The following is an 11,280-nucleotide window of genomic DNA, read 5'->3' as shown; positions in this document are numbered from 1 at the left end:
AGCGAAGATAGTATTTCCATTGCTAAGTATCAGGATGTAGTCTGAATGACGATAGAGTTAGAGGTAAGTACTTTGAGCTGAAATCCACATTTTGAAAGTAAAGTGAGAGAAGTGAGGAGACGGTGGATATGGAAATGCACAACGTACATTTGATATGTATTGTTTACGATTTGCTACAGTGTAAATTACACTATCACAACTTACTCCCAGATTGTCTTTACTGTTTTTATTCTGTTTCTGGGGTTACATTAAAGTGTCAGCAGTTTTTGTTTTTATCCACAGAAAATTTAAGATGAAAGTATAATAATAAACATAAACCAGTTGGCATGTTTTTCATTCAAATACCAAAAGTGATTGTCAACACTGGTCAGTGAAGTTGCAGATGCTGAACACCTTCCAACAATATGTGAATGAATGCTGTTCTTTTTCATTCACCCTGGTAGCAATGATTCAAATCATGAATAACAAGTAAACCAAATTAACAAAAAGTGTATCAACTGTTTTATACTGACTTCTCCCTCTCATAGAATAAAACATTTGACTGCTTTTGTTGCTTTTATATTGCTTACTTTACCCTTTTGTCTCTATGATATTCAATGAGAAAGACATATTTAGTGGTTAGTTTCCTCTCTGCCAATAATTCAGTTTTTACAATGCACCAAAGCCAAGTAGTCGGTTTCCATATAACAGATAATTAAATTTTACAAGGTGTGGCATGAATCTCACCCCACCAAGAATAATTACATCTAGTCACTACAAGATACCAGCAGCGTTAAGTTACAAGAACATTAACCTAAAGTAAAATATAGCCTATACCTTAAATGACAATAAACCACATGAATAACATCTACACTGAAAAGGCTAAGTTCCAATTCTTAGTGTATCTTTGCTGTCTGTATGTTCTTTTATTTACAGTAAAAACACAGCAGGTGGTGAACCTATTTAAGAACTTGGCTTTTGGATGCCAAAATAATTGTTTTGTTGTGTTTTTTTTAACAAGAGTTACCAGTTCTAAATGAACAGATGCTGAGCCAAATCTAAATTTTGTCAATATATGCATTATACATTAAGGTATTTTTTCACTTTTTACCTCTGCCAAGGAGGTTATGTTTTTGCTGGCGTTTGTCTGTTTGTTTGTTTGTTTGTTTGTTTGTCTGTTAGCAACATAACTCAAAAAGTTATGGACCAATTTTGATGAAATTTTCAGGATTTGTTGGAAATGTGAAAAGGAAGAACTGATTTCATTTTGGGGGTGATCCAGAAGAAATCCTGGATTCTGGATCACTTTGAAATTTTAGTTAACATTGTGATAAATGGGGCCAAAAATTTTGTTTCTCAATATCTCGGTTAATTATTGACCAAACCCCATGAAATTTGACTCAGGGATGGACAATGGGATGCTCTTTCATATTCCAAAGGCTGATCCGGATCTGATCCAGAAGACTGATTTTATCGCAATTTATATAAAAAATGGGGGTAGTCCTTGGCGGAGGTCTGCGCTCTCTGAGTGCTTTTCTAGTTTTCATATTTTTTTGTACTTCTAGGTTGAGTTTAAAGTTTCCAAGTCACAATGGGAACCCCAAAAGGTCTAATATTGTTGAATGACAGATATTGTTATGCATGGGTTTTGTAGTGGTGAAAAAATTTTTTGTCAGTAATGAACAAATCAAAATAACAAAACAAAAATATAATATTTTTGGAATTATTGAAGGCCCTACAAATGGGCCCAATGCCTGTAACACCCTTCATGTTCATGGTCTTTGAAGAAGCAAATCCCATGTGTGAACCAAGGAAAACCTCCCCTTGTCTCTGTTGATGGTCTGTGCGCTATGCTTCCTGACCATCTCTGACCATCAACAGAGACAAGGGGGCGTTTATCTTGGTTCACACAATGGGACTCACTTCTCCAGAGACCACAATTTTGTTCTTTGACTTTTAACACTGCGTGAGTTATGTGGTCCTTCTAATCTATTTACATTAGTTGTATTGATTTTATGCATTTATTGCAATTGTATGGTTTTATTGTCCCAGAACTAGTAGGATTTCACTGAGCACTTATTTCCTTTAGTGTTTTTTATTATGTTATTCTGTCTCTGTACAGCAGTTTGGAAATGGCTTGTTTAAAATGGGTGCAGGGTGGATTTAGATTACAGGAAAGTGATTGAAACCCTTCAATAGACAAAATAATTGTGGTGTTTTGTGGTTGTACCTGCAGCAACAGAAGACAAATGACATATGTCTCTGCTATCTGTTCCCTTTGTGCCTGTACAATACCACACTCGTTCTAGTTAATCTTTTTTTCTGTGGCTCGTACATGAATGTAATTACAGCCCTCCCAATGCTTGATCATAACAGTGATAATGGTGATAATGACTTCACACCCATTACAATGATGTGGGTTAGAGTGAATACAGGAAAAGACTATCTTAAACCACACACACACACACGCACGGGATGGATGAGTGCATTTTCGAGCCATAGGGCTAAAGTAGGACCAGGGAGTTGCCACGGTTACTGCCTCAGCACCTGCCAAGAGCTCAGTGAGTAAGTCGGGGATATACTGTTACTGTAGAGCCTAAAGTAGCAGCCAAATTTCCCAGAAGAGAGATTGGGTGCAAAATGAGGGGAGAATTCTATGTTTGATCATTATGTTGGAAATTGCAGTACAATTCTGAGACAATAAAGCTTACCTGATTTTCAAACCGTGAAGGAGGAAATATGTATTTAAATCTTGTAAAACTTCTAAAACTAAAACTTATTTCCAGCTCTCGCAAAACTTTTGGCACACTGATAATGTAAATATGCATGATTTTTTTGGGATGGAAATGTGAACCATCTTTGCACAGCCAATATGTTCTCATCTCAAAGCACTATATACTCACATGGCTCTTTCTTACAAGTTTACCTTGACAAAACATTTTATAATTAAATTATAGCATGTAGTGATCTGATTTTTGTCAAAAAGTGATGCATTTACTGGGAGGAATGGAATTTATTTATTTATGATAAAATGTAATGGGGTTGGGTAATGCAGGTATAAGTCAAATAAAGTTAAAACCAAAAATGTGATTCTGTTATTCACTCAGTAAGACATAAGGACTAAAATCTCTGCTAGATGGAAGACAGTCTTATTATTGTGATTTAGCTCGGTGAGATATGAACATGACAATGCAGTTTCACAAGAAATTTGTATTCTGTATTTGCACACTTTATTGGAAAACAAAGTCATCAACATAGAGAAATCTGTCCTCTTTTTTAACCCAAACCAGCTTGTGAGCCAGAGTCATTAGTGTCTAGTTGTGGAGAATGAACCTGCTATACAGTACTGTGCATATTTGGTTTGCTATGGGGAAACCAATCTGGATACAGAGAGAACATTTAAGCTCCATGCAGGAAAACCCCATAGTTGAAATTGAACTAACAACTCCGCCACCAAGCCTCCTACCGTGCCAGTCTTTTATAGAGTGTAGAAGCAACACTTTTTGTATCTGTAGCAGAGGAGAAGGGCGCAGCTGGTGCCAAGAGCAGAGGCAGCAGAAGGGAAACTATAGGAGGCAGGCTCAGGGTGGAGGTAATGAGACGTGGAGGAAACCAGAGACAGAGGAGGCTAAAGAGGTGCCATGGGGAGAGAGTTTGAATAACAATTTTTCATTGTAGTTAAAAGAAGTAATTATTATCATGTGCACACTGTAAAAAGTCTTGTCTGAATGAGTTCAAATTATACTATTAATCAAGATTTATTGAAATGATTATTTGTATCTGCAATTGTACTTGATATAAGACAACAGATAAGTTAAATGTACTGAATCTTTTCTGGTGAGGCATCTGGCACCTAACTCTCTCTGTGGAGTTGTTATTGCTTTGCCTGTGTGTTCCAGATTGTGGCATTAAAATATATCTTGTCTTTATTCAATTACAAGTTTAATTACTCAGAATTACATGCATCCTTGCCATGTGCTGGGCTTGTCTCTCCAGAGATCTAACATGTAACTTGGCCTGGTAACTAGCTTGGCCTTGGTGTCACTTGCTTGTCTCCATAAAAATAAAAAAATCATTTGGATGACAATATATATGACAGACAGGCAGCCATTCATTTTGTATTAACTGGAGTAGCAGTTTGATGTTTTTGGCAATGACTTGGACTATCTTTGTAGCCAGCTAATGTATTTTAACTCCATAACAAAGCAGTCTAATTGTCTTTTAATTTGACTTTGTAGAGGCAGAACAAATTGGCGCACATAAACAGAAGCAGGTGCAGCTGTGGTAATGAAATGGCTCCAGGCTGATGCTGAGTCTGTCCCACAACAGACTGTCAGAAGTGAACCTTTGACTTCAGACAGGAGGGATCTCTGCTTTTGTGAGTGCCACTACTACTCAAAAATATTGTCATCCAGGTATGAATTGTTCAAATGAGTATTTCAGTACCACTTTTTGTATCAAGTATTGAAACTTAGAAATCAGAACCAGAAGACCACAAGCAAGGCATCACCTGCTAAACAGAACTCAAGTTTGCTGTATTATTTCATTTTGTAAGTAGCAATAATAATAATGTGTTTGATTTACATAATGTTTTGGGCACTCAGAGACTCTTTTCAGTGCATTATTCATTCACCTCATACTCGGTGGTAATCTACTGTTGTAAATACAGCTGCCCTGAGACAGAGTGACAGAGTTGAGGCTGCGAATCTGCACCATCAGCGCTTCTGAGCACCACTAACATTCACACCACTTTCACACTGGGCGATGTGGGCCCTTGATATTCCCAGTGGTCTCTCACCCAAGTTCTAACCAGGCCCAGGCTTGTGTAGCTTCTGAGACATGATGAGATCAGACTTTGACAAGGAGGTTTGGTCACTTATAGTATATTTAAGTAAGAATATACTATTAAAGTATACTATTATAACTATATTCTATAGTTAGTATATACTACTTAAGTGTACTATTGGAATATACCAGAAAGTATGTCTGTACATATGTACTGGAAGTAAGTAGATCTCTATAATGCGATAAATGGTGTTTAAAGGCCATTAAAAACAACAGTGCATCTTGATAAATATTTAGTTCAGTTGTCTGTTATGGTTTTGATAACTTATTGTATGCAGAATGAAAATGTGCAGTTTAATCCCCAATAAAACAAATAACACAAAAACATAGTGCAAAAGCAATACATATCTTATCTTGGCAACTTAAAAACATGGTAATACTAACCTTTGAAGATAATTATAGGCAGATACTGAGTAAAAATAGATTGAGCATTTAATAAAAAGCCAAAGTAATTATTGTGTAAGGCCTAGAAGTTGGTATTTTAACACATCATCATCATTACCGCGTCACTGAACGGAAACTTCCTATGCGTCAGTGTTTCTATTCTATGGCCTAAAAACACAATACATCAAATGTGTCAAACGAATTAGCTTCGGCTTTCCTATATAAAACTTATTATACAGCTTCCTGCCTCTGGGTTGTTATCTTCTTTTCCGGTTTCAGTCAGTGCCTTCCGAACTAATTGATTCCAGGCACTTTACGCAGTAGCTGCTGGAACAGGGAGCTTGAGAAACTTTACAAATCCCTTAAGGGCAAAGACAAGGGGGGGGGGGGGGGACTGGGATAATATTGTCTCTAAGTGATCATAAAACCAAGAAGCAGTGACCCTTTGTAACACAGGTCAGTAGTAATGACTTCGGAGGTGAAGGTGTGTGAATGTAGGGGTCCAATAATGTAATGTTATGTGCAGTGGGGTCAGTAGGGGGCAGAGGCTGTGTCTGTTCTGTCAGTCAGATCAAGAACAAGGCAGCTGAGGCGAGACGGGAGACAGGTGGAATATGTTACCTCTGTGTGACATGCGTGGGCAGCTGTCAGGTGCAATACAAATAAGAGTTGTTGAGAAAGAAAAGACAGTGTATGTAATGGGGTAGCTATAGAAACAGTGACAATTCAAATAGAGATATTATTTAAGATGGAATTTTATGAGATTTTAATCATGTTGTGCTTACTTGTAATTGTATTTTGATTGATCCATGCAAGTTAATCCTGCAGGCTATTGTCCAGCATTAGAAACGCCAATATTCAAAAAAAAATAAAAAATAAAAAATCTGTTTTCTCTTACCATGCCCACAATATTTATGATTCTTTTGAAAACACAAATGCTTCTATGAACTATTCAGTTGAGAATGCAAAGGTGTACAGACAGTATGTAATGGGTAGTTATGGAAACAGCATCAAGGAGTCAAAGGAGACATATTACGAAAATCCCTCATAGTTATCTTACTCGTGATTGATTCATGATTGATTAGTATTCTTCTATATCTTGCATTAGAGGCTTGAGTGGCTCTGTAATTTTTGTTTTTGCCTAAACCCTATCTCTGTCCACAGCGCTGTATTTACTTGTGATTTTGGATAAATACAGTCTCCAGATCAAGCACAAATGTTCAAGCTATTTAGTTGAGCAGGTAAAGGTGTATAGATAGCATGTAATGGGTAGCTAGAAGAAACTACAGTTGATAGAGATATTGTAAGTCCATTTTTAAATACAATATCTATATATTAATATATATATATATATATATTTATTTATTTATTTTCTGTTCGATATGTTATAATGACAAAAACTGTGACAGTTTAATCAATCAAAAAAGCCACACAACTGACTGTAATGACTGCTGTTTAATGGCAGTTAATAACTCATTAATGGGGCTGATTGCATCAGTCCATTTGCACAGCACATGCACCTGTTAGCTTTGTGGTTTAAAATGCTACTGATTTATTCTGTAGTCTTAGGTTTACTCAAAAAAAAAAAAAATCTACCACCATCAATAGATCTACATTACATGAAATAACTTAAATCAAACACAATGAAATCAGTAACAGATATTTTGACATGTTTCATGCTTAAATCTGTATAAATCAGATACACTCTCATTTACACTGGATGCCCTTGTAACCACTAAATATAGTATAGGAGAAGTGTCTTGACTTGTGAGATTTGAACTGGCAACCACTCTGAAACAAGTTCTGTGCATAACTACAGAACAAATCTTAAATAGTCCCTAATTTAGATTAATATTCTGAATCCAATTTAAGTATATTTGAACCATTTTTGCTGTTCTTGGTGAACGACGAAAAGTTACAGTATGTTTTTTAATCAAGTTAGACAATCTGTCCCCAGCTCTGAGCCTGTTAAGACATTTGTGGATGAGAGCATAGCAGCAGAGTGAACAGAATAAGATGAATTCCTCTGCAGCGGGTGACTCTGATTGGTCGACTGCTCTCCTCTAATGAGAGTATATTGACTGAAACGTGGGCCTATTAATGAAGCATGAACCATTATAAATTACCAAAGCCATAGAATTCCCAAACTACAATTGTAACCAAACCAGGAAATACATCTTCATTTAAATCCAATCTGCAGTTTGTTTGTCCCATAAACTTTAATATGCGTTATTAGATTTAATTATTTTTGCTGGTTGTGCAGATGGTTGATTAATTCCAAAATGCATGCCAAATATTTGACAGAGGTAACCCATGTCCAATCACCATAAAATCCTTATAAAAACATGATTGTAATTGCATTTCATGGTTCTCTCTCGACACACAACCTCCTCTGGTAGTTAATGCAATTTTCCCTTTAACTAATGTGTAATTACTTTTTTAAATTAGATGCAATTAAATGGCATGACAATAAATAAACCATTAACTAGTATAACATAGGCGTAGAGATGCCTTTATATCAAAATAGTGGGATTTGTTTTGCCAAAGGATAGTAGTAGTATAATACATTATACATGAAGGCTGTGCACTGGTGGGTGTTGTGCCCATTGGCTTGTTTCTGATCAGGTTTACCCCCCTTAGCCCCCACAGCTAACTCTCTAGTACGCCATATTGTATTTGAGTTGGTAAATGTAAGACTTAGCTGCAGAGCAATGAACAATGAAATCTTTTAAGCATTGCATTTCGTCTTTTTTGTCCCTGTCGCTAAACCTATGCCCCTAAGCCAGACACCACTCCTCCCTCTCCCTCTCTCTCCCTCTCTCTCTCTCTCTCTCTCTCTCTCTCTCTCTCTCTCTCTCTCTCTCTCTCTCTCTCTCTCTCCTCTCTCTCCTCTCTCTCTCTCTCTCTCTCCTCTCCCTCCTCTCCTCTCTCCCTCTCTCTCTCTCTCTCTCTCTCTCTCTCTCTCCCTCTCCTCTCCTCTCTCTCTCCTCTCTCTCTCTCCTCTCTCTCTCTCCTCTCCCTCTCCCTCTCTCTCCCTCTCTCTCTCTCTCTCTCTCTCTCTCTCTCTCTCTCTCTCTCTCTCTCTCTCCTCCTCTCCTTCTCTCCTTCTTTCACTCTACCCCATCACTAGGAAGCGGTTGCCGTGGAAACCCGACTCATTAAACAAGCCCTGTGCAGTATTTTTTTTTTATTTTTCTTCTTTTTTTTCAGTTGGTTCGCAATGAATCAAAGAAACATGCTGACAGTTGTGAACAGAGAAACCCCCTCAGAATCAATACGCACCAATGAGCAGCTACATGTGAGACAATTAGATGTTTTAGACACAAAAATGATCTTTATATAGAGGAGATTTGAGAGGTTACATGGCAACACAAGACTTAATTTATGTTTAATAACCCCATGTTTTTTAAATATTAGAACACAACAGTGTATATTGTCATTATCATACACAAAGAACAAGGAGCACTCAAACCTGTACAAACCTTCACTATGTTGACCCAATTTCGCAATGTCACATCTCTAGTCTTCTAGTTAACTTTCTAGTAAAGTGTCCGATGCCTGCTTGTCACAACGGAGATGTTATTGTCTTGTCTGGAATGTTCCACAGAATGGCATTAAGCGTATTTAATTATGGAGACAAGCAAGCCAACTTACAGGTCAGATCTGCGTAGAGGTGATTCACTCACAGAATGGTTTGAGGAATAAAAGACTTGTAACTGAATAAAGTACAATTCCATACTGTGGAGCATTCCAGGTTAAGCAATTACATCTCCATGGGGACATGCAGGGGGCATAGTGCACCTTTTAAAGAATGTCATTATTTACTTTGTCTGACCCTTTGAGCCTATAGTTTGATCATATCTTGAAAGAAATGCATTCGAGATACAGACCAGAAGCAAATATTTAGTGTATTTTTTCATTTTGCCTCCAACTGTGCCATCATTAGCATTTTGATTTAACGGTTTCTACAAATAATTATCCAGATTTGGGCTCCACACAATTTGCCTGAATTTTAATTATATTTTTGAGTCAGCGTGACCCAGATATCTGTCATAATGAGTGACATAGAAAAAGTGTCACAGAGTTGCTTTATGAACTCCAGTGAGAATTTCTAGTGCCTTCTCTGACATTTGATTTTGCTCACACACTGTGTGTATGATCCACTTGCATAATGAGTCTTTTGTTCTAACGAATGAATAATATTTTTTTACTCTCTCTCCTCTCGCTATGAGCCTTGTTAGCTCAATCAGCTCAATTTCAAAGACTAGGCTTTTGAAATCAATATCACTTCATCTTATTTTTGTTCCCACCACTTGCTTATTCAAATATCTAACAACATGGGGTCAGCAGAGAAGTAGGTCAGTGTAATTGATTTTGGGGAGAAGGCCTCAGAGGTTTTGGAGATGAGAAAAATCAATTACAGAACAAGTGGAATCCAATAAGTACAGGCCGTGCTCCGGTCATGGAGGAGATCAGCGAGAGTCCTGGAGAGAGTTGTGGACTGTTCTAAGATTAGGCACTGGACAAGAAATTATAATCATACTTTAAGGAGGAACAGTTTTTGCTCCCAAACGCTCTGGTATAAATCTGGGAAAAGACAGCAAGAAAAGTTGCAGACTATCGAAACATCTGTCTCTCAAACACTTCTCAAAAACCTCAAAGACCTAATAATATTGCTCTGAGTATTTTCATACCTGGATAAGCACAAAAAAGAACTTGCATACAATGCTAAATTCCTTAAGTTGCCATAGCTCTGGCTTTCTACTTTCAACTAAATCCCCCAGAGAAATATAATAATTGACATATGGAAGACCTCTTGCATTGAGCCAGTGCCCAAGAAGTCTATTCCATTTGGACTTAATGACTTCAGACCAGTTGCTTTGACGTCTCATGTCATGAAAGTGTTCGAGAGACTTGTACTGGCTCAGCCCAGACCCCTAGTGACACCATCCTTGGATTCTCTACAATTTGCCTATCAGTGCCATTTAGACGTGGAAGACGCCGTAATCTATCTTCTGCAGCAGGCTCACTCACACCTGGATGGTATTAAGGACTCTGTGAGGATATTGTTTTTCGATTTCTCCAGTGCCTTTAATACAATCCAGCCCTTTCTGATGAGTGAGAAGCTGCTCACGGCGGGTGTCAGCTCCTCCATTGTCTCCTGGATTACTGACTACCTGTCAGGCAGGCCTCAGTACGTAGACTGGGGACCACCCTGTCTGATACTGTAGTCAATAATGTAGGAGTCCCCCAGAGTACAGTCCTGTCTCTGTTTCTGTTCACTCTGTACATTTTTGATTTCCAGTACAGCTCTGGGTCTTTTAATTTGCATAAGTTCTCTGATAACTCTGCAGTGGTAGGGTATATCAGAGATGGAAAGGAGCTGGAGTACAGGACACTGATTTGCAAACTTTGTGGAGTAGTCCCGGGTAAGCCATCTGCTAACCCAAGACCAAGGAACTGGTGACTGACTTCAGGAGGAAGAGGACACCAGTGGAGCCTCTCACAATCCAGGGCCATGAGGTGGAAATAGTGGACTGCTGCAAGTACCTTGAGGTCAAGGTGAACAACAGGCTGGACTGGAGTTACAACTGTAATGCTGTGTAGAAGAATGGCTTGAGAAAACTGTACTTCCTGAGAAAGCTCAGGTCTTTCAATGTGTGCAGCAAGTTACTGGAGATCTTCTACCAGTCTGTGGATGCCAGTGCCCTGTACTTGGCTGTGGTCTGCTGGGGGAGCAGCACCAGTAAAAGGGATGGTGGGCAGATTGACAAGCTGATCCGTAAAGCTGGTCACGTGATTAGCTGTGAGCTGGAGACATTTGTCACAGTGAGGGACAGAAGAACACTGGACAAACTGCTCTCCATCATGGACACTCCTGCTCACCCGCTGCACCAGACTATAGACGGACAGAGGAGCTCATTCTCCAACAGGCTCCTACAGCTCCACTCAAACAGTGAGAGATACAGGACTACGTTCATATCATACTCCATACAACTATACAACAACTCATCCTTACGTAACAGATAATATTCCCTACAACTGTACAACAACTCACCTTTATGTAACAGA

The 11,280-nt window shown here is 38.4% G+C and overlaps 1 protein-coding gene across 1 annotated transcript in view; it reads left to right on the top strand.

The window, feature by feature from the left end:
* The window catches only part of LOC110164789 (PDZ domain-containing protein 4-like), a 60,325-nt gene that overhangs the window by 10,513 nt on the left and 38,532 nt on the right, over nt 1–11,280 (top strand). The gene's annotated exons all lie outside the window — the stretch shown is intronic.

The sequence above is a fragment of the Boleophthalmus pectinirostris genome, unplaced genomic scaffold, assembly GCF_026225935.1.
Source record: "Boleophthalmus pectinirostris isolate CB_2022bp ecotype Guang Dong unplaced genomic scaffold, ASM2622593v1 HiC_scaffold_8, whole genome shotgun sequence".
NCBI lineage: Eukaryota > Metazoa > Chordata > Actinopteri > Gobiiformes > Gobiidae > Boleophthalmus > Boleophthalmus pectinirostris.
Note: the sequence above shows the minus strand (reverse complement) of the source record. Positions and strands in the feature narration are given on the sequence as shown.